Source organism: Ictidomys tridecemlineatus, chromosome 7, assembly GCF_052094955.1.
Source record: "Ictidomys tridecemlineatus isolate mIctTri1 chromosome 7, mIctTri1.hap1, whole genome shotgun sequence".
Classification (NCBI taxonomy): Eukaryota; Metazoa; Chordata; class Mammalia; order Rodentia; family Sciuridae; genus Ictidomys; species Ictidomys tridecemlineatus.
This window is the reverse complement of record NC_135483.1, coordinates 194,973,065-194,998,901: the sequence shown is the minus strand read 5'-3', so window position 1 is coordinate 194,998,901 and position 25,837 is coordinate 194,973,065. Positions and strand designations below refer to the sequence as shown.

General features: G+C 58.3%; 1 long non-coding RNA gene across 1 annotated transcript; it reads right to left on the bottom strand.

Annotated features, from left to right (window-relative positions):
• Window positions 1–23,207: 23,207 nt before the first annotated feature.
• Window positions 23,208–25,837, bottom strand: LOC120892831 (uncharacterized). The gene is made up of 2 exons (XR_005737607.2): window positions 25,119–25,837; window positions 23,208–24,037 (listed from the first exon to the last, which is right to left on the bottom strand). It is a non-coding gene; the product is annotated as an uncharacterized LOC120892831 (long non-coding RNA).

Genomic DNA, 25,837 nt, shown 5'->3' with positions numbered 1-25,837 from the left:
GCTCGTCCACCACACCAAAAAGGGTTACCCCTAAGAGAGCAACCACGTTCCTTCTGATTTCAATCCACGTTGGCTTTGCATTCTCCAAAGGCAGGCAGAGACACTAAATGCACCTGCTCAGACCGCGGCACAGGTGTGGGGTCAGAGGCAGGCCGTGTCGAATGCCGTGAAGTGAGTTCCAATATTAGAGACATGCATGAAGTGCCTCTGGAACACTGGAGATTCGCGATGTGGTGGCACTTTCGAAGATCTCAAATTCTGTCCTCACCATCTCCAGGGCTCGTTACCTGAGACCCTCGTTGAGGTCCCTCACCAACCCCCCGCTAGGCACACCTCGATGGCCTGCAGGCCCAGCTCCCTCCACTGCCCACATGGAGCTGACGACCTCCTGCCCCTCCCACCAGGAAGCATGCTCTCTCCCCTGTGGTTCCAGCAAGAGCATCGTCCCCGCCGATCGCCCAGCCTGAAGAGGGAGGCTGTTGGGGCTGTCACCTGTCTGTGTCCAGGGAACCTGAGCCCCACAGGCCTTCAGCCTCCAATTCTGGAACTCATCATCTTATTCTCCCAGTTGCCCCCCGCCCACCCCCGCCCCTTCACCTCCCTCGTGGGGACTCTCCTGTAAGCTCCTAACTGGCCTCCCTTCTGCTCACTCACCACCCGCTTCCCACCAAGTCCCTCTGCCTTGTGTCCAAGTAGCCACGTGCCATTCCTGACACCTGCGGTGGCCTTGAACTTACAGAGGGGAGACCTAGGCCCTGACTGGCCATGAGGACCTGGCCTACCACTGCAGACCCCTGTCACCTGTGCTGTCTCGGAAACCCACACCTCACTCCTGGTCCCCGTGGGGTTCAGGCCTCCGTGGCACTCCGCACCCCACTACCTGTACTGACCTCACCTCCTGATCCCCGTGGGGTTCAGGCCTCTGTCTCCCTGCACTCCTCTACCTGTACTGACCTCACCTCTGGTCCCCGTGGGGTTCAGGCCTCTGTCTCCCTGCACCCCTCTACCTGTCCTGACCTCACCTCTGGTCCCCGTGGGGTTCAGGCCTCTGTCTCCCTGCACCCCTCTACCTGTCCTGACCTCACCTCTGGTCCCCGTGGGGTTCAGGCCTCTGTCTCCCTGCACCCCTCTACCTGTCCTGACCTCACCTCTGGTCCCCATGGGGTTCAGGCCTCTGTCTCCCCTGCACCCCTCTCCCTGTACTGACCTCCCCTCCTGCTTAGCCAGCTTCTACTCATCCCTTGAAGCCTGCATGGACGTCTTCTCCCACTGCTCCCTGCCCCACCAGCTCACCAATCTGCCCCACTCCTCCCACCACTTGCCATTCTCAGGCTGGCACGCACCTCACCAGGCAGGCTCATGCCCTGTGCCACCCCTCTTTCACCCGGGCTGTGCACCCGATGATCTGTCCATTCTCTTCACATCCCCAGAGCCCGCCTCTCTCCTTGGTCCCTAGGTTGTCCAGCACAGACGTGGGGAGCCCAGGCCCACGCCTCCGCAGACACGTCAAACTGACAGGGAGTGCCCACACAGGATGTGAGGAGCCGGGAGGCCAGCTGCCTGGGCTCACTCCAAGAACCCACAGCTGCCACCCGGCCATGGAACCACAGTGCACAAACCCGAAGAGAGGCCTTTGGAAGGTGCCTAACAGTGCCCTCTAAAGCTGCCCACCCGGAAGTGGGAGGATGGGAAGAGCGTCACGGGAAGCCCGAGCCCTTGGGCTGCAGGCCAGGGTGGGGCCCCGCACGGCCAGGGCCAGCCAAGGCTGAGGCCGCTCTTCTGTGTCATCACCACCCAGTGCCCACAGACTCCGAGGCCCACAGTGAGTCGCGAGCCTCTGCCCTCCTAGGCCTGCCCAGGGCTTCTCCCAGGACTTCCTGGAAATGAAACCCAGAGCCTTCCCCTGGCCTGGCCCAGCCCTGCCTCTGCCTCCAACTCCTCTCCCTGCCTCTCCTGTCCCACTGGCCAGCCATGCTGGGTGGACACTTTCTGTCCCCCACACTGTGCCTCTGCTGGCCTGTCCTCCCCACTCCCTCCACGCCCTGCTCCTTCGGGCCCTTCAAGCCTGCCCTTCGCTGGGCTCCTCGGCATGGCTGCCTGCCCGCCTGGCTCTCACCCTCCCTCCTCCTCAGCAGCACCCGCTGTCTGCCCCAAGCAGCTCCTCCTCCTCCCATGTACTCCCTGAGTGCTTGCTCCCTCCTGCTCTGCGCTGCACAGGGACTGCACGTGACAGGTGTCCTTGGCACTGAGTGAGTGAGGGAATGGGGTGACGCCTCCCATGGCTGCACATGGCAGGAAGACTTGTGTAGGTGGGTCCGCATGGGGACTGCAGGCCCCTCTCACCTGGCAAGAACGCAGCAGGTGACGCTTCTGAAGAGCCAAGGGCAGTGTCTGGCGGACCGAGGCTCAGCTCTGTGGCTGTCGCTCTGGCCCAAGCCCTAAAGGGCCTCATGCTTTATCTCACCGTAGGTCATGAGAAAAAGGCCATTGCACAGGGTTGACCCCACCCTCCCTGCATCCTGAGTTCCAGGTCACGACCGTCACTTAACGCGGGCACTCGCTTCTCTGCTGGTAGAAAGAGAAGGCGAGTTCCGGAACTCCATTCCCCGGGGAAGGCTGCGCGTGCCGTGCGTGTGCACAGCGCACTGTCCATAAAAGAGGAATCGGCAGAGGAGAGGCGTCTCACTAGGAAAACCAGGGAGAAAACCACAGAAGACGCTCGGCCCCACCCGTCTCTGCATTTAAACTTCCTGTGGCTAAAAACATTCTTTCTTGGTGCTCTCACAAACCCACCAGCCCAAGAAGGGAACGGCGAGAGGCATGATCGTAGTAAGACAAATGCCTGTCGTAGAGGAAGACGGCGCACAAAGGGAAAGACAGACACAGGCCCGAACAATGGGTCGCCGTGGGGAGGGCTTGAAAAGGGACCCTGGTCCTGGCAGCACCGAGCCCGGGAATAGAGGTGGAATCACACAGCTATCTGCCCTGCAACAGGAGGCGTCAAGGCGCTGAGAAGGTGGCCCCGCGGCAGGGACGTGTGACGGCTTTGTGTGGGGCGCGCCTGGGCTCCTGATGGATGGATGAGACGTGAGAGGGGCCATGTGCTCAGCAGTGAGGGGACATCTGGCAGCCTCCTCCACAGGCAGGCGCCCAGGCCACTCAGGATGGCTAGATCACTGCACTTACCAGTCCCCACGAGAGCCAAGCTGAGCCCGACCCAGTGCAGGGTCAGAACGGGTCAGACTGAGGAGGAAGCTGGAAGGAGTGTTGAGGCTCTGTGAGCGAGGACAGGAGCTCAGGTCAGGCCCTGACACCTGGTGCAGACCCCGGGAATGCCCCACAACCTGCCTTCTGAACTCCAGGTCACACCCAGGCTCTGCCACCCCTGCCCAGAGCTTCTGGGCAAGAAGGGTCTCAACCCTCGAGGCTGCGTTAGCCGCAACCATGCAGGCTGGAGGGGGACAGGGCTGCCAGCGGCCAGCCCCAGGGACAGCAGGAGGACCCTCACCTGCTCAGGTCCTTCTCAGCAGAGCTGGCCGTGGGCCCTGCCTGGCTCCCGCCTCCTGGCTGAAGCCCTGGAATCCCTGCTTCACGCTGGGTGCCATGGGTTGAATGAAGCTCCCCTGTGGTACAGCCACATCTGGAACTCGTGACAACGTCAACTACGCCACGGGAAGGAAGCTGTCAATCTGCTGAAGCCCCCACCTGGCCTTGGTGGTAGGAGCTGCTGTTGCCAGTGGACTCTCTTGGCTGCCTGGTGCTGAGCTCACGGGGCCCTGGGACTCACCCATCAGGCAGTGACCCCCGTAGGCACGGCCTGGCTCCCGAGCAGTCTCCTGGGAAACATGGGGATGGAAGAGAAAGGTAGTTGGTGTCCCTCGTGGTGCTCCTCCCGGGATGACTGATTGGCTAAATAACCCCTTTTCTCTGTCATCGCATGGGCTTATAATCTGGGGACTCCGGAACAGTGGGGCTACATTCCTACAAGCACAGTGGGTGGACTCTGCTACTCTACCCATTTTGGAAATAAGAAAGCAGCCCTCGAAGACAGAATCATTTAATCAGCCTCAGCAGGAGGCCAGGCTTCTGGGTCTCCTGACTCCAGCCCCAGGCTTCACTTATTCAGTGAACAAATATTTATTAAGGTCGACACATCCAACAGCAAACAGAATGAATAGGACCCTGCCCTGCAAGCTCCCTTCCTGGGTGGAGGACGGGCCCTGAGGACACACTCCCATGAGAGATGCCCCAGCAGCCACCAGCCCAGAGAGGTGGGGGGAGCCTTCCTGTGACCCAGTGAAGTCTCAACGTTTCCTAAGCAATAGAAACCCCCACCCCCCACCCCCCACCTCACATGGAACTGCAGTGTAGAAAACTGACCAGGGGGGTCTTTCTGGCTGAGATGGAGCAGAGGGTGACCTCCCAGTGCCACTGCACCCACCCTCAGCCCATCCACAGAACGTGGAGGTCCGTGGGCCCGGAGTTTACAGCAAGGATTCTGGTCCTGAAGATTTCCTGTCCCCGCTTGGGCCAGTGGCTTTGTTCTACCCTGTCTCCCTGGTCCCCAAAACACCTCTGCCTCCCAGAGCCCCGAGTGCTGCCCTCACAGAGCCAGGCTGAGGGAGGGGCTGGCAGTACCCAAAACCTGGCACAGACTCCCCAAGTGACACCGTGGGGGCTGGCCCTCCGCCTCCCCTGGAGGCCCCTGCAGGAAGGGAGTCGGTGAGAACTTGGCCCCTGCATGGGAGCAGGGAGCCGCCTCGAGGGTGCTTTCCTGGGAACCGAGGACGGTGACAAATGACTCCCTTGTCTGAAAGGCTCAGATGTTCAACACAGTGCTGAGCACCCAGGCCACGCCACGTTAGCAGGGTCCTGAGAAAGATCGGCCACCCAGGCCCACTCCCAGAGCCTTTATTCACGCATCCAGGCTCCTTCGGCAGCGGACGCCGGGCCCAGCCAAGGCCACCGAGGAAGGCAAGTGTGGTTTCTGTGCAATGGAGAGCTTCCTCGGGACTCAAGAGGAGTGTTTGATTCTGGAATGCCCGGCGCCCGAGCCCTGGAGTGGAATAAGAAGTGGGGTGCAGCTGCAGCAGGGAGACCAGGCAAGGGTGCCTCCTCGTTGAGACCCCACAACACAAGCTCTCTGTCCCTCCTGTGTCCCCCTAGCTCTGTTCCAAACAGCCCCAACCCACAGCCACCAGGACTCTGGGTGGCTCAGCTTGGGGCCCTCTGAGGTGCCCATCAGCTGGTCACACTCTGCCTCACGTCTTCCTGGGTGCATGGCCTGCCTCGGATCCCTAAGCAAGGAATCTGCCCGGGGCACCTTGGCCACCAGTGGCTTCACCCGGGGGGAGGGGGGGAGCTGGGAGGGCCTGCCATTGGCAATTCTGGGCATTCAGTTTGGGTTCTCCTTCCAGAGGCTCCTCCCTGAGGGCTCGGAGCTCCCTGAGGTCAAGGTCTAGCATCTGCGTCCTGGGAGCTCAATCCCTGTGCGGAGGTGGAGCTGCTGAATGACATCTGGAGCATGCCCAGAGCTCCACGTGCCCATCACTGAGTCACTTCCACACACTCTCCCTGCGCCCCACTCCTGCGTTCAGTGCCGCAGGAGCAGGTCACCAACATGGCCCGAGCATAAAGAGAGCCATCCTGAGACCCCAAACATCCAGAACACTACAGAAACAGAGCACTAAGAAGGTGGAAACCCAGCTCCTGGGTCGTGTTTCTAGCAGATGGGACTGTGCAGTCCAGCCAGGGGAGCTTCAGGAGGGAGCCAGCCACGCCCTCCCTCCTCCCACACCTCCTCCCAGGGCTCCAGGGAGGCTCCCAGACCTCTGGATCCTCCCCCAGCACCCCCCCCCCCCAGTCTACAGCAGATAAACAGCAGGCTGCAGGGCACATGTGGATTCCTGAGAAGGTGGAGATAAGGATGTCCTGCACCCACTGCAGCCTCCTGGTGGCTCCAGGAAACTCAGCGTCTGCGTGACCTGCGAGGCTTCTCCTCTGTCTGTCCATGGAATGTGGAGGAATCCACTCTCAGGACTGGAAATTCAACTGCACTCCACGCACAAAATCCTGCCTACGCCATCCTGGCAAAGGGCTGAACGTCCCCCCTGGTGCCTCCCTTGACTGGGACCTCATCCCTGACAATTCTCTCCAGCTGCAGATCACCCAGGAACCTCTACCTTAGGCACGCTCCTGTTTTGAACCTAGACACCCCCATCTGGAAACATGGAAAGAGTCTCTGCCACGTCTCCACGGCCGCTCTCATTCCCTGGCCTCACTGCCCATCCACTTGAACACACTTGGCCTGTCCTCACCCTGTAAAGTCCAGCCTAGGACCCTGGCCAGGCCCCAATAAGATCTAAGGGAGCCGGCACCTTCCTGAGCCTTGACATGGTCTGCTATTTTGGTTTCAGATCCCGGGGCTTTGTGCAGCCACATCATTGTCTATACTTAAACCTGCCTGGCTCCCCAACACGTTCAGACGTTGTCATCCAGACGATGGGCTTCCTGGGCCTAAGTGCCAACCTTGAAGTGCCCCGGTGCCTATTTATAAAGGTATTTGAATCTCTTATAATAAGCATGCATGTGAGTCAGCGCACAATACGATAACAGAGGCTGCAGGCACACGGGGCGTTGGGAGGGGGTGGAAGAGCTGTGCCCCAGGTCCTTGAAATAAGACAGTTACTACATGGGAGCCAGTTTTTGCATGAGCTTTCTGGAAGAGTGTGCAAAGGGGAAGCCAACAGGTTTCCACCAACAGGGAGAGGGATGCAGAGAGGGTGGCACATGGAGACCCACATTTTCCTGGCAGGAACTCATGAAGAGTATGCTCCCACTTTCATTATGCAAATGCCATTAGTTAACACCACAGGAAGCTTTGGCCACAGTGGGGTTATCCAGGCTGCAGTGTACCCCTAAGGTGTGGGGCAGAGGGGCTGCCTGGTAAACCCCATGGGGAACAGAGTAGGTTCATGGTGACTCCATTTCAGAGAATAAGGTTTTCTGCAAGATCCAGCCCATGATACTATTTTTCATGGGTTCAGAGTTGTTCCCAGAATATGGAATATCACATTCAGCCTTAAGATGTTTGAAACCACGATCCTCAGGTTGGTTGGAAGGCCCTGTTGTACATGCTTCTCCCAGAGACATAGCATGTGTCTTCACCATCTGCTGCTATAACAGAACACCACAGACTGGGTACTTACAAATAGCAGGCCAAGGTGTGGGCAGGTTCAGTGTCTGGTGAGGGCTCATCTCTGCTTCCAAGATGGCACCTTGAACACTGTGTCCCACATGGCAGAAGGGACTGAACACACAGGAGGGCCTGGTTAGTTCCCTCCAGCCCTTTTATGATTCACTAATCCTACCTATAACAGAACCCTCAGGGCCTATGCACCTCTAAAGCCCGGCTCTTAAGACTGTTGCTTTGGGATTAATTTCCCACGTGATTTTGGAGGGACTCTATCATGTAAACCATAGTAGCAGCTCAGTCTCAGCTGGACCAGAGTCTCTGTTGTCACAAATAAAAGTTCTTGGGTGGGGAAGGGGCTGCCAGGAGTTGGGGATCCTGAAGGGGCCAGGAGCAGAGGCTGAGAGGAGCCTGTTACACCCACTAGGAGCAGAGCCAACTGTGCCCCCGGGCAAGGCACTAGCCCTCCCTGGACCCCACTGCACATCTGTGACGGAGGGTGGTGGTGCTTGGTGTGCAGCGTGAGGTCCTGCTTGTGACCACTCTGCCCCAAGCACTGTGGGGATTAGACCACTGGAGACCCGCTGGTCGTGGCTGGCGGCTGCCGGGAGGAGCGTTCCTGCCACTGGGCACTGACCACCCCCTCCTGACTGTTAATGCCACGTGGGCACCTGGCAGTTCCCTGGGAAAGTGTGTGGGCTTCAGGGACCCTCCCTCCCGGGGGTGGGAGCCGGTTCTCTGGGGTCTACTCCATGCCCAGGCCCCTGCAGCCGTCATGAGGAGGTGAGCAGTGTCCCTCCTCCCCAGGATGGTTGTGCCGTCCACACTGCTCAGTAAAGTCGGGGGGCGGGGCTTTCATCCTAGGTACAGTAGGATTGGGTGGAAGGGAAGAGAAGGAGGTTGGGATAGGCGTGGCAGGGGAGCCGGGTGGGGTGGAGAGAGGCGTGGGGGGCGGAGGCGGGAGGCCACGGGTGGCGCCCATTTCCCTGTGGAGTGGGTTGGTGGAGGCTGTTTTTGACAGAGGCCCTGGAGTCACTCCTCTCTTCCTCAAGCCTGAGCCGCTCTGGTCCCCCCACACCCTCTTCCTTTGGAAAAGGAGGATTTCCCACCCTCTCACCGGGTCTCCCTGCTCCTGGCACGGCTGTCCCTGGCCTCCCACCACCTCCCTGGCAAGGCCTCCCTGGAGGCTGAGCCTACTGAAGGCCCCACCTCAGCCCTCGCACCCCGTCCCCTGAGCCCCTCTCTCGCTCTGTGCCTGCCTTGCCCGCCTCTCCCCCGACCGCTTGGATCTCCTCCATGGTACATCTCTTGGACCTTACACCAACCCAGTGCATCCTCCCGACTCTGCTCTGCCCCCAGTGACCCTGATTCAAGGTGTCCTGACACCTCTAAACAAAATGGCAAACCCCCCGTCTCCAGCCAGTCCCCCTCTACCCTTCTGCCCCACAGGCCCCTGAGCAGGCTGCCCTCCCCTCCAGCCCCTTGCTGAGTCACCGCAGGGCTGTGCAACTGGGGCCTCACACCCTCTTGCCCAGTCCTGGGAATGTCCTCCCTCTGGCTGCCTGTCCCTAACGCACTCATCTCCTGACACACTGCCTCCGTCCCCGGCCAGTCACACTGCCTCCGTCCCCGGCCAGTCACACTGCCTCTGTCCCCGGACAGTCACACTGCCTCCGTCCCCGGCCAGTCACTGCCTCCGTCCCCAGCCAGTCACTTCCTCTGTCCCTAGCCAGTCACTTCCTCCGTCCCCGGCCAGTCGCACTGCCTCTGTCCCCGGCCAGTCACACTGCCTCTGTCCCCAGCCAGTCACTGCCTCCGTCCCCGGCCAGTCGCACTGCCTCTGTCCCCAGCCAGTCACTGCCTCCGTCCCCGGACAGTCGCACTGCCTCTGTCCCCGGCCAGTCACACTGCCTCCGTCCCCGGCCAGTCACACTGCCTCCGTCCCCGGCCAGTCACTGCCACCGTCCCCGGGCAGTCGCACTGCCTCCGTCCCCGGCCAGTCACTTCCTCCGTCCCCAGCCAGTCACTGATCTTTTATTGAAGTGTCACTTGAGGAAGGGTGGAACCCTGGCTCCTCACCCCTGCCCCAGCTCTCCCACCTCGCACCAGCACTCTGCCTCCCACGTGCACAAGCCTCCCAGGCAGCGGCTGGGAGTGGCCCTCCCCTCCTGCTGGGCCCCCACACCACCCACCCTCACTTCTCTACCTGGGAAGCCATCCACCTTCCCCCCAGACCCCACCTCACATCTTTGGGAGGCTCCTGCTCTCTGGGGCCACTGCCTTCTCTTGTCCCCTGCACACCTTGAGTGGCTCATGCAGGCCACCTCTCCTCCGCGAGTCCCTCAGAGGCTGTTCGCATGCCTGTCACTCGCCAGCCTGGTTTCCATAGAAGCCAGCAGAGACAGAACGCTTTCTTTGAGTTCCCAGTGCCCGGCACATGGCAGACCCCCTGGCATGGGACAAATGAATGAGAGATGGATGGACCCAACCTGCAGCCTGGGGTCTCCCCGAGTACAGTAAACATAGAGTGTACAGTGAGCTTATGAGGCACGAACTCATGAGCTCCGAAAGGTAAATGACTTTCTCTGAATTCTGAGAAACCCAGCATCAAGGCCATTGCCACAGGCCGACATGCACATGTGGTCAGCCAGGCAGGGCTTAGCACCGGGCCTGGGTCTGCGCGAGTCCAGAGCCTGCAGCCTTCCACAGGGAGGCACCATCATCCACACATCCCGCAGGGCAGCGGCCTCGGCCATGCTGCGCATCTCACTGCATGCTTCTTTTGCAGGCAAACGTGATTAAACGTGAAGGGTCCCAGCAGCCACCATGGAAGGACTGTGAGAGAAAGCCGTCCTGTTCGCTGGGTGGAGTGAGCAAGGAAGAGGGTCCACAAAAGAGCTCAGCAGGTGAGTTTCCATGCCTGCCCTTCAATCAGCTGCAGGGGTTGGGCTACTGCTGGAATGCGGGGGGGGGGGGGCATTCTCATTCTGTATCCCAAGTTAGGAAGAGTAGGAAAGTTCCCGGATGCTAGGGAGGCTTCCTGCTGGAGTGGAGTCCATTTCCTTGGCTTACAGAAATGAATGCTGGGAGCTTTCTGAGTCTCACGTGGTCTCCTAAAGAAAGTGGCTCAAAACCCAAAGCCTCAAATCTGGCAGTGGTCCAGCTCCTTCCACATGCCAAATCCCCATCCGCACTCTGTCAGGGTGCTCCAACCTTCCCTGGGTCCAGTGCTCATGCTCTGAAGGCAGCCCCCACCTGTCTGAGATGGAGCATGTCTACAGGAGCAGCCCAACTGGATCCAGTTCTCTTCTTTTGCACTGCATGCCCAGCCTTGCCTCTACTTCCTGCAGTAGGACCTGAAGAGTCCACTTGGGGGGACGCTGACTGATCTACTAATAGTTGGTCCACAGCAAACGGCAGGACCTCCTTATGTGACTGTTCATTTTTCATTCATTCAACAAGTACTTACTGAGCACCTGCTGTAGTCCAGGTGCAGTCCTGGGCACTGAGGGTGTACCAAACCCTGACCTTTCTCCACCCTGGCAACCCGGCTCTGCTCCCTGTGTTGCTGATCACCCTGAGATCACCCTGTGCGCATCTCACTGCATGCTTATTTTGCAGGCAAATGTGATTAAATGCGAAGGGTCCCAGCAGTTACCATGGAGGGACTGTGAGAAAAAGCTGTTCTGTCCACTGGGTGGAGTGGTCATGGATCCTCTGAATTCTGTGGCTTCTTCTTCATCATTCACAGCTGGAGAAGGAGCTTCCAATGGCCATTTGCAGTCTTATTCTCTTCTGCTCTGTGTTAAGCTAAATAACAGCCTATCCCCCTACCAAGAAACTGATGCCCATGTCGGAATGCCCAGAGCCTGTGCATGTTCTGTGGGAACGCCCAGAGCCTGTGCATGTTCTGTCTGAATGCCCAGAGCCTGTGCACGTTACTTTATGTGGAACAAGGGGCCCTGCAGGTGTGCATAAGTAAGGATCTTAAGACAGGAGGTGATTTTGGATCATCTGGTGAATGCTGAGTGTGATCACCATCACCGTGTCCTCATGAAAAGGAGGCAGAGACAGAGAGACGACCCAGAAGAAGAGAAAGTAATGTGTCAATGACAGCACAGACTGGAGTGATGCTCTCAGAAGGGGAGGAAGGGCCATAAGCCAAGGTATACAGGTGGAGTCTATGTGCTGGAAAAGACAAAGAAATAGACTTTTCCCTGATTAGTCAGCTTTGCACTGTGACCAAAACACCCAACAAGAACAACATAGAAAAGGGAAAGTCTTTTTTGGCTCGCGGTTTCAGAGGCCAGTCTACGGTGGGCAGACATCACCGCTCTGGCCCGGTAAGGCAGACCGTCATGGCAGAAGGGCGTGGTGGAAGAAAGTTGCTATGAGCATAGGGGACAGGTGCAGAGACAGGAAGGCAGAGGGCTTCAGGGAAAATGAGCCCTTCCAGAGCACTCACGCAGTGACCCGTCCCCAGCCACACCCCACCTGCCTACAGTCACCGGAGTCCATTCAAAGGAGGATGAGCTGATTAAGTCACAGCTCTCCCTGTCCAATCCTGCATCTCTGAACATTCCTGCTTTAACCCAGGAGCTTCAGGGGACACTTGGAGCCAAGTCGTTACACCCCCTTAATTCCTCCAGGAGGAAGTAGCCCTTCCGGCAGCCTGACCTCAGCCCTGAGAAGCAGTTTAGTGTTTTAGCCTGAAGACAAGTGTTGCTGCTCTCACCCAGCAGCCGCTGCAGGAAGCTCATCCAAGCCTCCCCTCCTGTGGCGATGGGTGATATTAGAGAGCACGTCCAGTCCTGACGTGCTGCTGCTGCGAATGGAGGTGAAATCAGCAGGCCCCACCTGGGGGCTCTCCTCCCTGCCCTGAGGGCTGCTTCCCCAGGACCAGTGATAGGGAGCTCACTCAGACCCAAGGAAGTGCCCGTTGTCCTCCGCAGAGCTGACAGGCAGGAAATTCCTTCTCTGAGTAGGAATGGGAGTTGTTGGAAATCGCTCCTTCCAACCAGTTCTGAGCAGGTGAACCACCCGGAGATGAGCCCAAGTCCAGAGCCCCCTTCCTTCCCCATTCTGCTCTCTGTGGGCACAGCCTGCTGCTCACCCACCCCTCAGCTGCCCCGCTGACCACCTCCTGTATCCCTGGCCTTGCCCACCTGCTCCTGTCAGCCACAGCTCCCCTGTGCCTAGGATATTGGTTTTTTGAAGCCGAGGAAATTTTTCTTAGGAAACGCCACCTTCTCGATGGGGTCTGGCCTTCTGGCCATCCCACAGATCCCAGGCCTCTTGGCATTCTGTTGTTTGAGAAGAATTTCTTCTAGTTTGGGGCCAAGTAAAAACTTCAACAATGATCTCTATGCAGGTCACTCCAGCCCTGTGTCTCCTGCCCAGGCCCCTGCCAGTCTCTGGACATGAGGGTCCTGTAGTCAAAGCCCAGTGACAACCCTCACTGCCGCCCCTCTCAGGAAGCACGGCTCCTGGCCAAGCAAGAAGTGGTTAAGGCTCCCCTCACCTCATCCATCTAGAAACCCAGACAGGCCCTTGGTGTGCACATTTCCCCCGGCATTAGGGTACCAGGCCAAGCCCTCCCAGAGGGATTCCGCCAGGATGCCTGCAGGCAAAGGCGGGCTAATCAGGACCCTGGCCTCTGACAGAGATTGGCCAGGCCTCCCTCATTGGTCCTGGGCGCTGTGGTCCTGCAATCCTTCCAGCAGAAAACAGACATCATTAACTAGGGGCATGCCGTTTACCAGAGACAAAGAACAGCGCAACTGGAAAGATAAGTTCTGTAGGGCTGAAGAGGACAATTAGCACGAGTGGGTGGGGATCCAGAGGGGCCTGGTGCTCAAGAGACCTCTGTGCACAGATGCCTCCCAACCCCGTCTGCAAAAACTCACCCCCAGAGCCGCACAGTCTCCTCTGGGGTGGCGCCTACTTTCTCACCCTCTGATTCCCGTTCAAGGGACATAAAAGAGAAGTCAAGTTCCCAACTCATCCACCATAATCCCCCCTGTCCCCACACCACCCCTGACAGCCATCTGTGTTGATCCTGGATCTTCTCCTGCACGGTCCTCCCACGAGCTGTCATGGAGGACGCCGCCAGGGCCTTTGAGACGCTGCGGTCCTGCTCTGCGTAGGCGCATCTCGGGTCTGCATTGCTTCGCAGGGGCTTCTCCCGGCGGGCTGGGGGTCCTCTGTCGCCTGGCTGTGTGAGCGTCCTTCACTCTTTCCTGGGCAGCAGAGTGTCTTGTCACGTGGAGGACCCCCTCCTCGCGGTGAAAGTTCCGGTTACTTCCCGCAGTTTTCTTTTCCTGCGGAGCTTCCCAGGGGCCTCTGGTGACTGGCCACTTTTGTGATCCTTTGCTGGTCTCCCCGGCTCCTCTGGGATTCACCTCCGCGTTGGTCCACTGCAGAGCTGGCCGGAGTTTGAGCCTCGGCAGGGCTCCCTCAGTGCCCTCCCTGGAAGGGGCTCCGCACAGCCCCGAGCTGAGCACGGAGGAGCCTCCCCTTCCTCCCCCGGAGCTCTGCAGACCTCACACCAGTGCTACCAACGACAGACACTGACCCAGGGCTCCCAGGAAGAAGGACTTCCATGCTGCCAGACTCACTCTGCCTGTCGCTCCTAGCTAGCACAGTGCGTGGAGCATGGAGGGCTCCAGTTACCATCTGTGGAACGGATGCAGGAAGGAGCCAAGCCCCTGCCAGATTTGGCCAGTGGTAGAGGCCGTAACTGGCTCGCTGCTGGAGGGCTCTGTGGGGGCCGCTGCTCGTGCTCCCTGCGTTCCTGCCTGCACTACTCAGTCCCAGTGAGCAAATAAATGCACCCTCCTTTCTCTCTCCCTTCCTCAGGCAGTGAAGCATGGGGACCCGGCTGACCTGGCCCTCCTCTGCCAGGACCGACTAGCATACAGACTTTGCCCTTTTGGTGCCCTCGGGGAAGACAAGCAGACCCAGGGGTGGCCTGGGCAAGCAGTCCCACGCCCACGAAGTGCAAAGTGAACACGCAGGCTCTTGTTCCAAAGCCTCCTTTTGACTTCTGCAGTCTTTCTGCAGAAGGTCATGGTGGGTTTTATTTGCTATTCATGTCACTCGCCCTTGGACAGAGATATAACCTGCACAGGTGCCAGGCTGGCTCTGCCTCTCACCACATCCCCTCCCTGCCCGCCACTGGGGTAGAGGCACAGTGGGTGCAGAGCAGGGGCCAGGGGAAGAGGTGGCCACAGGTCCCTGCCTAGGGGACCATCATCTCCACGCATATCTCCATGGTCCCATCAGACTTCACTTACAAAACTCAAATTCAGAGAGAAAGCTTTAGCCGCACTCCAGGGGGAGGCCCTGGGACAGGCTGATCACACCCAGGATGCCAGGCCTGTCACATCAACCCAAGGCCACTCTAAAAGGGTGTAAACGCGGGTAGAGCCTATTGTGGGTACGCTGGAGACCTCTGTGCACAGAAGCCTCAGTAACTTAAAGTCCTTATCTCCTGTCCCCAGGCCCAGAAGGGCGGGTGCCATCATCCCTTTTTCTCAGATGAGAAAGCAGAGGCCCTTGGGTGAGGAAGGGTGCAGGGCTTGCCCTAGCTGCTCTCCCTGGGGGCTGCGCTTTCCTCACACCTTCAGCTCCCCCGGGTGGTCCTGCAGCAGCCAGCAGCCTGCACGGCTGACAGAGTGGGCCTCCTCCAGAGAGGCCTGGGCAGCGTCCGCTAGGGAGTTCGGGGGACCCAGAGCCCGGTGAAGGTGGGAGTTGAGGGTGAGGCAGGAGAGACGGAGACCAGCCGCTTTGGTGGCAGCACAGGACTCCACGGTGAGCTTTCTGGCAGCAGACACGGAGAGGCCCTCTAAGCACACAGCTCTCCTGCCCTGGCGAAGGTGGGCATGCCGGACAGAGGGCACGTTCACAAGTGGAGATGGGGAGAGAGCGAGCCTCCGGTCTTCACCCGAGCCAGCTGGACTTAGAGAATTGGGGCGGCCGTTTTGCACACTGACAGGTACTGCAGCTCTGGCCCCCCATCCAGTGACGCTCTGTGTGAAACACAAGGGCATCAGGTTCTGGTGACGTGGGGCCCAGGAAGGTGGCCAGGAATACAACTCAGAGACAGTGCCCCTGACCTGGCACTCAGCCCAGCCTGGGAGCTGAGTGCTTGGGAGGACCGCAAGGAGTCCTGGCCTCCACTGGCCCTAGCCATGCTAGCTGTCACTTTATCCCTAGGCACAAAAAACCCATTTGAAGTCAAACTGAGGGTTAATGTTGTCGAGATGATATTCTCTTTTTAAAAGGTGGTCATTTTATTTGTTTTCATTCGGAAGCGTGTCCAGCAGAACTGCTCAGTCGCCAAGTCAAGTGCGCCTTTGGCAGGGGATGTTCATTTGGTGGCCTTGGAAAATGCCAACCTTGGAGAGACTTCAAGAGAAAAATCAAGAGCAGCAGATGGTAGGGTGGACTCCGGGACCTCAAAGTCCAGCCAGGAGAAGAGAAAGCGCAGTGCAGACGGGAGGACGGGCTGAGGGAAGGGCAGCCTCTGCACTGGCCTGATGCCCTTGGGGTGGGCCAGGAGAGGCCTGGAGGCAGCACCTGGGGCCCGCCCTCCAAGCTGGCCTCCCCACCGCCCTCCAAGGACCTGGGCTGCCTCAGCCTCCACGTCTGTAAACAGGGCCAGGGAGGAGGCTAAATGGACAACGCCAACAAGGGAGCACCCAGCACAGGGCTGGAAAGCGGCCTCCAGCCCACCTGGCCTCCCATTGCTCTCCTTCCCCGCCCCCATCCACACCGCAGGTGTGATGGGTCCCTTGGGAGAAGGTAAAAAGCTCTTCGAGGGAAACCTCCCCAGAGTCTCTGCAGCCCCGATCAGCTCGAGCACCTGATGCCTGCCGAGATGGTACCTCCCTGCACCCCACTCCTTGGGGTGCGCAGACACGCGGGAGTGGGGCGGCACTTCTGGAGATGCACAGGGACGCGCCAAGCAGCAGTTGGCTGGGTCTGCCCCCAAATCATGCATGGGGCTCGCCAGGGGCACCCACAAGCTGGCATTCAACGTCCTATGAGGCCAGCAGCACCCAGGACGCCCTGGAGGAGGCTGATCCCAGCCCTGCTCCGGGAGGAAGGCTGGGTGAGCCAGGAGGGTCATGGCCTCAGTTCCAGAGCTTCAGAGTGAGGACGGCAGGTCGTAGCCATGGGTATGAAGCAGCTGTGGGCCAGCGGCTTGGTCCAAAGAAGGCAGAGAATGGAGCAAGGGCAGGCATAAGTGAGTGACCTTCCGGGCCAAGCTGAATAAGTCCCCACAGAAAGCCAAGGAGGAGATCCCTGGGCGAGCAGTGGCCACTTTGCCCTTCAGGGCAAGTGAACACTGACCTCAGGAGCAGCCCAAGGGTTTCCCACCTGTTGAACTGAGCTGAGACAGAAGGCCTCTGGGCAGGCTGTAAGAGGCCTGGCTACTTCCTGGCCCCCCACAGAGTTTCCCCTGGCTCCAAGGCCGGCCCTGTGCACCCAGGGTCCTTAGCCCTGTCTATGGGCTGTTCATGCCCAAACCATTGTTAAGCCCAGATCACTGGGATATGTGCCTTCAGTACCTAGAGATCCATCGTGTTTGCCTTCCACTCGCGGAGCTCCCTGGGCACCCACGGTGAGCTCTCCCCAGCAGGCTCCTTGCTGCACTGTGAGTGAGGCTCCTGGTCCGTGGGAGGGAGAATGAGTTCCCTGCCCTTGGGACCCTGCCATTTAATATAGGGGGACCTCAGCACACGGACATCACGGTTACATCGCGGTTACACAGTAGCCATGAGCTTCAGCTTCACTTCCTTCCAAGAGCAGGCTCCAACATGCCCAGCAGGCAATGGCCAAGATGCTGGTCACCCCCACCTTCACCTTTGACCCATGAGGAGACCCCAGCTTCCGGTTCCTTTGTGCTGTTCCCCTGGAACCAAGGTGCTCCATGATGTTTCCTCCCTGGGCCAACCCAGCTGATGGGCAGTGGCTCTATGGTGCTGCATACAGAAGACCTCGAGCCAGACCTGCTGGACTCAGCAGAAAAGGACCCGGCAGGGAAGCCATTCCTGCCCTTGCCCTCAAAGATGGCTGTGATGCCACAGGCTTGCGTTCCTGGCCCATAGATGTGTCTGCTCAGCGGCTTCATTTCACAGAATGAGTCAACTTAAAGGCTCCTCCAACTCAGTATCACACTGACCTTCACAACTGCCCACCCAGGGCCTGCCCTAGGTCTGAGCATGCCCGTGAAGCCGGCCTGCCCCTGGGCACAGACCATCTGAGGTCATTAGCAAAATTAAACCGTCCACCACCAAGGAGCACACTAGGTTTGGGCTGATTGATAATTATCACCGAGGCTTACTGTCATTAGTTACGCGATTTCAAGCAGTTTTGAGCTGTAATTCCTCCGAGCTGACATCACAGGACTGAAGTATTCCTGGGGCTCCCTTGATGGGGCCGGGAGGCGTGGGGGGCTCTCTGTGCACTCCTCCTGTGTCTGAACCCAGCCCAGGGCCGGAGGCTCACTACCAACTCCACGCTGCTCTAACAGGACCTTCAGGGAACAGCACACGCGCACTCCCCCCTTGGAAAGCCCCCGTGCCCACCCTCACCCAGAAGCACCCGTCCTGGGTGGTGCACTCCGCGCTGGCTGGTTTCCACTGCCCCATCCCGCCAGGCTCCTGCTGCAGCTGTCCCTGTGGCTCTGCCCAGGGCCTGGCTTCCCCCCTCACCTTAACCCTCATGCCCTTCTCTTTCCATGCGCTGCTGCAGCTGCCGCTGACCCAGAGCCCGTGACTCTACCTTCCTAAACCTGCCCTCTCCTGCTCCCTTGGCTCATTGGTGGGTTCCACTTTGGGCCTCGTCTATTTGAGCATGACTGAGTTCTGTTTTTAAGTGTATATTAGTGGTGTTTGGAGTGCCGTTGTGGTGGAGGGGCTGCTGGCGGCTGTCTGTGGCACGGCAGGGATCCGTGTAGACAGCACCTAGAAGGCTGGCCAGCTTCACCGTCCTCAGCCAGCCCCTGGCCACCCTTCACTTTAGAAGGGAAGTCCATCCTGCCATCCTGTCAAGGAAAGAGGCCTTGGAGTGGAGCAGCCGTACCCCACAACACCACCCTCCCCTTGCTGGTAGGAGAGATCCCAAGGATGCCGCCTCCCAAGGTGGCCATGACCACAAGGGTCGGTGAGTGAGAAGCCCCCAGGACACAGGGGACTCACAGGTTAGGGCTGTCACCACTTGGTGCTGCTCTGCAGGGCCTGGTGACAGGAACTCCGTGTCCTCAGATCCTAGATGTTGACATAAAACACATCCAGGCCCCTCTCGCTCAGTAAAGAGCTGTCACTTAGATCCTTGTTTGATTTTGACAGTGGAGTCCTCCACAATCCAAAGGCGCCATTTGACTGTCATGTGTCCTGACATTTTCCCTCTTCTGTTATATCCAGAGTGCACCCCAAATGCAGATGAAAACTCGAGGTTTTTTCTTTTTTGGTACCAGGGACTGAACTTGGGGCACTTGACCTCTGACCACCTCCCCAGCCCTATTTTGTATTTTATTTAGAGACGGGGTCTCACTGAGTTGCTCAGAACCTAGCCGCTGCTGAGGCTGGCTTTGAACTCACGATTCTCCTGTCTCAGCCTCCCTTGCCACTGGGATTGCAGGCATGTGCCACTGTGCCTGGCAATTTATTTTATTTTATTTTATTTTATTTTATTTTATTTTAAATAAAGGACCAGGTAAGCAAGTCCTGGGAACCGAGAGTGGCCAGGTCAGCCATAGCATGCCCACCTCTTGCTCTGAAGGAGGCAGTGTGAGCCTGTGGACTCCATCTCTGCCACCTGTATAACTTCCCAGAGAAGTACTTTTCAAAAAGTGGAGGAAATTCTGAAGCTGTGTTGGAAAATATTCTGGAATTACTTCCCGAGGGGTGGGAAGTAAAGGGTCTCTAGTAGAACACTGATGGGAAATGGATTCCACTAGACCTAGGGGGCGTGCCAAGGGCGTGCTGGGAAGAGCATGTGGGTCACAAGACCTTCCAGCAGATGGAAAGCACACCCTGCCGGGGTACTATTGACCACTTTCCACTGCCTGAGCTGTTACGTCAGTGAATGGGCTAACCCGCGTAAGGGGCATGGAGACGTGGCCTTCTATCATCCATCAAAATCAATGGAGTATGGAGCCATTTTTCATAATGAAATGTGATCAGAGGTCCATCTCCTGATGAAGGGACAATGAAGGGCACCACTGTGGGTGCCGAGCACTGAGCTGATCTTACAGATGGGCAGGTCCCTGCTGTCACACCATGCTCCCCAGCAGTGCCTCGGGCTTCCTGCATGGAGGTGAGGAGACACAGGCCTCGTCCCCAACTTCCACCTTAACTGGAGAGTTCTGGTTCTTCAACTTCTGTCAAAATTCAGTTTCACCAAAGAGACGGTTATCCATCTAAAAGACGCTGTGGCTGTGAGATTGGCTGTAAGATGTACCTTGCTAACAGCTGAGAGACTGAGGCTGTCCCCCACGGCGCCCGCCTGAGCTCTGCCTGGCCCAGACCCGATGGCTTTGCCTGGAGCCTTTGGGAAGCATCAGACAGCCACCACGGATTCCCTGCATTTCTGTGATTTCTGTCAGACCATCCTGGGCACGGCCTTGGCCGTACCTCTGAGGCGCCAGATGCTTTGTTCACACGTGACATATAAAATGACACCAGGACCCCACAGAAGCGTGATTGCAGGCCTGGTGCTGTTGTCAGGGGTGGATGGCAGTGCAGGTGCTGGAGCTCCTCAGACTATTCCAGAAAGCAATCACAGGACAAGTCAGGGCAGGGCCGGTCAGAGCCCTGTGCAGGGGGCCGGGTCCAAGGCCGGTGGCTTCTGCTGTGGGACCAGGTAAACAATGTCAAAGACTGGAAATGCCTCTGTCAGCCTCTCAGAAGTGCCAGCCCAGGTACCCTGGGACCGCCGAGAGCGTAGCAATGTCCAGGACAGGCCATCCAGGCCTCTCATCTGTGTTCATTGGGGGGACATTAAGCTTCCAGCCACAGAGGAGAACAGGCTGCGTTCACTGGAACTGGGAAGGTCTCTGAACGTCAGCCACCACTGGCCTCTCGGAGGAGGCGTCCCTACAGCAGTGACATTGCAGCCACAAGTCGGTCTCTGGTGCTTCCATCCCGTTTCCACGCTGTGTCATCAAAGTTCACTTTCCAGATGAGGCAAGATATGCTGCAATCCTTCACGACCCTCCTCACTAAGACCCTGTCTCTCTCTTTACCCAGCCTGGAGGCCAGCAGGGCCTCTGTCCAGTCAGATATGGTCGCATCCTTGGTCAGGGCGTGATCTAAGAGCAACCCTGAGCTCCTGGAACAGTGCACAGTCCTAAATAAACCCCCAAACCCACAATCCCTGAGGGCCTGCACGCCCCTGCTGTGGACTGACTTGTATCCCCCAAAATTCCCACGCTGCAGCCTGACCCCAACATCATGGTGTTTGAAGACAGGGCCTCTGGGAGGTGAGCAAGGCTGAATGAAGGGATGGGGTGGCCTGGTCCATAGACGGTGGCCCTCTAGAAACGGGACAGCAGAGGTAGCTCTCTCCCTCCCTGTGCAGACACAGCAGGAAGCTGGCCTTCTACAAGCCAGGCAGGGCCTCACCAGAAGCCAGCGCTGGCACCTGAGAAAGCCAGGTCTGAGAGTCACCAGACTGTCCTGTGAGCCACTGGCCTGGGGTGTTTGGTTAGGGGAGCCCAAGCTAAGGCAGCTCCCTGGCCCAAAGCCGCAGACTGTGCTTTGGCCATCTCCGAGGACAACGGAGGAGCTCTCCTTAGGAAAGGGTCCTGGCAGGCAGGACGTGGAGCTAAGAAAGAGAGTGAGCAAGAACCAGCTGTGGGCACGAGACAGGGACAGGGTCTGCCCCGCTCACCTCTCTCTGGGGGAGGCCAATGCTGTATGAGCTGGGGAAGAAATGGACCCTGCACCTGGGCACTCCCAGTCTGAGGCTGAGTCCCCTAGGGGCTCTGGGTCTGTTAAGGACAAAGGCAAATGGCCCCTTGCTGCCCAAGGAAGGGGATGCTGGAGGTCTGGGAGATGCCCAGGGGCACAGCACTGAACTGGGCCAGACCACACCTCAAAGCCTAGTGAGAGGGTCACCACACAAGAATGGAGACCCTCCCTGGACAGCCAGTTCCAGAAAAGGTGTCCTTGGAACCTGAGCTGTCCATCTTCCTCATCCAGTTGATGCCAGGAGGGAGACCCAAGAGAAGCTCAGCAGATGGCAGGCAGGATGCCCACGGGGCCACCATGAAGCTGGGGCCTTGTGAGTCCAGGGTGAGGAGGAGGGTTCTAGCTGCCAGGGTACAGCAGGCCACAGGTTCATCCAGCATGTGCTGAGGACAGCCCACACTGAGGACTCTGTGCAGAGGAGACACAGAGGAGAGAGGCTAGGGGCTGGGGACAGGGGCTTGCCAGGAGCTCAGTGCAGTCGTCCCTGTGTGAAGTGGGGTGTGGCGAAGAAGCAGAAGCTGGCCATGGCACCTGTGTGGGCGTCGTGCAGAGTGAGGGGGAGCACCCCATCCCCAGGTCTCTGGCTGGGGCCCTGGAGGGTGGTGGAGCAGATGGTGGCCAGAGGACTGGAGGACAGCAGGGACAGGTGGGAGAAGGTCAGGGGCAGTCTGGCCTGCTCAAGCTCCTGAGCAGCCACCACAGAGCCGCTGGGAGAGCAGGAGGGAGCAGTCGCCTCTCAAACAGGAGACCCAGAATCCATCTGCCCAGGAACAGCCAGGGGCCACACAGGATGAGGTCCCCTGCTAGGGGCTGATCTGGGTCCCCAAATCGCTGTGGTGAGGCCACAACCCTCAGAATGCAGCTGGGCCTGGAGACGGGTCTGTAGGAGGTGATGAAGGTCAAAGAGGTCATAAAGGTGAGGCTCAGGACAAAGCCACTCCGCCACCACCTGATCCCAGACTTCCACCTGCAGAACTGCAGGAGGTTGGCTGCTCTGGCTGAAGCCTGGGCCTGAGGCCCAGAGGGACTCTGTGGAGACAGAGAACTGGAGGGAAGCAGCAGGAAGCAGGTCAAGGCCATGGAGGGGGGTGGTGAGAAATGGGGATAGAAGCAACGTCCATGGAGCAGCAGGACCAGGACACACTCGGGGACACGCAGGGCGTCTGGCCCTTCACAAGCAGAAAGCAGGGCTGCTTCTGTGAGTGGCAGGGACCAAGCCACGGCTGAATGGCTGGAGGAGCCAGTGGGGTCAGGCCCTGGACACAGCAAGTGAGGGGCCTTCGAGGCCTGGGGGAGGGGCAGAAGCCATTGGGGTGGCCCTGGGGTAGGACAAGGGAAGGCTGCCTTCTGTTTTGTGTTTGGGAAAAGGCACTGGTCATACGGGAACCCCAAGGCCACCCTCAGGGAAGGGGGAGCAGTGCACAGCTCCCCAGAGGCACCAGGTCCCCATCGGAAACACTCAGCAGGTGGCAGGAGAGTTAACAGGGGAACTGGAGAGACTCGTGGGCATGCAGGAAGACAAAAGGCTGCTGAGAAACCCAGGGACAAAGTCATCCGCATCCAGACCTGAGGGATGCAACATGACCAGCATCCGGCAAGAGCTGGAACCAGGCAGGCAAAAGGCCCAGCAGAGCCAGGCACGGACACGGGCTGCCTGGACCTCAGCATGGTGCAGGGAGGGCAGGGGGGGCTGACCTGGTGGCCATGCAACTCCTGGTCTTCCCCTGGGAGCTCCCACAGCCAAACCAGTCGAGGGCTGGAGGAAGGGAGCCCAGCAGAGGAGCCAGGCCAGGCGTGGGGGACCCAGCAGAGCAGTCGGGGAGTCGGGGGCTTTCTGGTTGAATAGTGTCTTCCCACAAAAATTGAAATACCTTGAAGTCCGAGTCCCCAGCATCTCAGAATGTGACCTTTTTAGAAATAGAAGCTTAGCAAGTGTCATCTGCTAAGATGAGGACATGCTGGAGCAGGGTAGCCCCCCATCCAGTGTGACTGCTGTCCTTACGGGATGACAGTCATGCAAAGACATGTGGAACTGGCTTCTAATTAACTCAGATTTATATAACCACGGTGGCTCTTGGTGACTACAGTCAACATGGCACACAATAAAGAGATGGAGTGAAATTAAGGCCCATTTGAGCCGTGACCCACACTCGGGCTGTGGGGACCAGTAAGACAAGGGTTCTCTGAGCCCAGGACCCAACGACAGTCCTTAGTGTCAGGTCGGTTTTGAGGTTGGCTGAGGAACAAAGCACCAAGCAACCTGGGCCGAAAGAACCACCAATCAGGCGCCGACAGAACGGCCTGTCAGTCAGCAGGACAAGGAACTCTAAAACCCCCCTTTTCCTGTTCCAAGCCCTCCCTTCCTGCCCTAAACCCCATAAAAATGCCAGTCTGGTCAGCCCCTTGAGCTTCTCCCTGGACCCGCCCCGTTGGTCTGGAGGGTCTCCCCGGAGCGAAATCTCCATAAAGCCCCATCCCGCGGCCTTTTAATCTGTCTCCTTTTGGTAACTGGTGCCTGACCTCACAACGAGATCTTCTCTTGACCACGCTGAATGCTGCAGAGGGAGGCTGGCCGCCTGCCTGGAGGTGGGTGGTGCCCCAGGGCCTGGAGGGGTGCAGGTCACTGTGGCTCAAATCCTGCGGGCCGGGCTCACTTCCTAACTCCATGGTTCCTGTACTAATCAGCAAGGTCACCGTGCCCTCCAAGGATCTCCGGCTCCGATTTCGAGTCAGCAGCTTTCTGAATGTTTAGATGCTTCCCAGATGTGCTGAAGATACCGTTCCTGGAGAAGTTGCAGGCCTCGTATTTTCGTGGAGTTTTATCCTATCATTGAACACTCCTTCCAGCATTTTAAAGAAATCCCTGGGGGGATAAGATGCCTGTTGATTAATTAAACTCAGTGACAAGCCCTTTGCCCTCCCCTGGCTTCTAAGCTAAGAGTCAACAGTCCCTAAAGGAGCCCTAATGGAGCACAGCCTGGAGAAGACATCCAGCTGCCCTGGCGTCACCATGAAGCGCTCCACGGACGTCCTGATGGCAAATGTGTTTTGGGAACCAGCCTAGTTTTCCTCCAGGCCCAGGATGCTCCCCCATCAACTCTGGGGTTCCTTGGTGGGGGAGCCATGCTTCCACACAGATTGCAGAAAAGCATGTCGGAAGGTGGTCACACACCAGGTCCAGGCCGCGTGGCCCCACCCAGACCCCAACCCCCAATCAATTCTCTTGCCAGTATCTTATGCAATCTCTCCAACATCTTTGATCTAGAACAAGCTAAAACATTTCAAATCAACCCTTCTTCCAACATTCTGTGAACTCTCCACCAGAGGTGCTTATTAAGATGCCAAGAGAAAAGAAAATAATCGTCTATAAACAGAGACGCAGATGAACTCTGAGTACAGAGGAAATCAGTGGAGAGCCCCTGCACCATGCCAGCAATAGACAGATCCCCACATGCGTATTGAAGAGAAAGACAGGAGCATGTTCCCTTTAAGAAAGTAATGGATTCCCAGCCTCAGGGCCTAGAGCCTGTGGCTTTCGGGCAGGCAGAGGGGAGCTCTGCTCCCCACATGCGGGGGACCTCGGGCCTCCAAATGCAAGGAGGTCAGGTGGACACTCGTTTCCAAATAACCACACTATGGAATCACGACACCCACCTGGCACGGTTTTCCCTGGCCTGCTGACAGGGTGCCTGCTGGCCTTTTGTTTTGGTGCCCATCTCGGCTGCCAGTGCCAGCTGGGCCAGCTGTGGCCAGGGAAGCCACCCTCCCCTTAGAACAACCGCCCCTCTGTGCCGCCCTCGTTCTCGTGCCTCTGGGTTGGGTTCCGACTTCCCCCAGTCGTTCAGAGCTGATGGCAAAGCCCCACAGAGAAGCCTTCCTGGGATGCCACTCGGGGGGTTTGTGAATCAACATTTTTTTTCCAACATCCATGAAGCTGGCCTTACCTCTTAAAGTCTGAGAGGTGTCTCAGGAGCACACGTGTCCAGGCAGGGTCTTCTGAGGGGGAGCTGGTCCACCCACGCCCAGGTGACAAAGACAGCGATCTTTCCCTCGGGCCGCCTCGTGTGAGGTTTCACTCACTAAAGAACATCCCCCAAAGCCTGCCTTCGCTCCTGCTGGTAACAGTCGATTACAAGACAGCAGGAAGAGCAGGCTGAGTGACGAGTGGCGTCGTCCCGCACAGGGTGCCGGGAGGGCCCCCAGTCCTCTGTGAACAGCTGAACAGGCACAGGAAAGGGATCTGGGCTGTGAGTTGTGTTCTCAGTGAAGGGAAGTCCTATTCTGTGTTATCTCTTCTGAAAGTTACAAGCCAGGTCTTGGGTGGCAGGGGGAGGGGAGAGACCAGGCTGGGCTGGTTTCGGGCTTCCCCGTGGTCCTGCGAGGCTCCCAGGTGGCAGGAGGCGCACTGTGACAGCACAGGCTTCGCTGGGATGGCGGATGCTATGTACGTATCTATCCCACTCAGCCCCCACGGCCAGCCCCTGCTCGCGGCAGGTAATTAGAGAGGAGCCTCGCTTCCCCAGGGCCTTGCTTGTGTGTCTTGGCACAATTTATGTTGTTTGGTTTTCATTAAAGGAACCCGCAGATAGCTCTTTCAAAAGCCCAGCCTGCCCTGAGGATGGATGTGGTGAGTCTTGGCCATGTTTAAGGGATTTTCACGAAG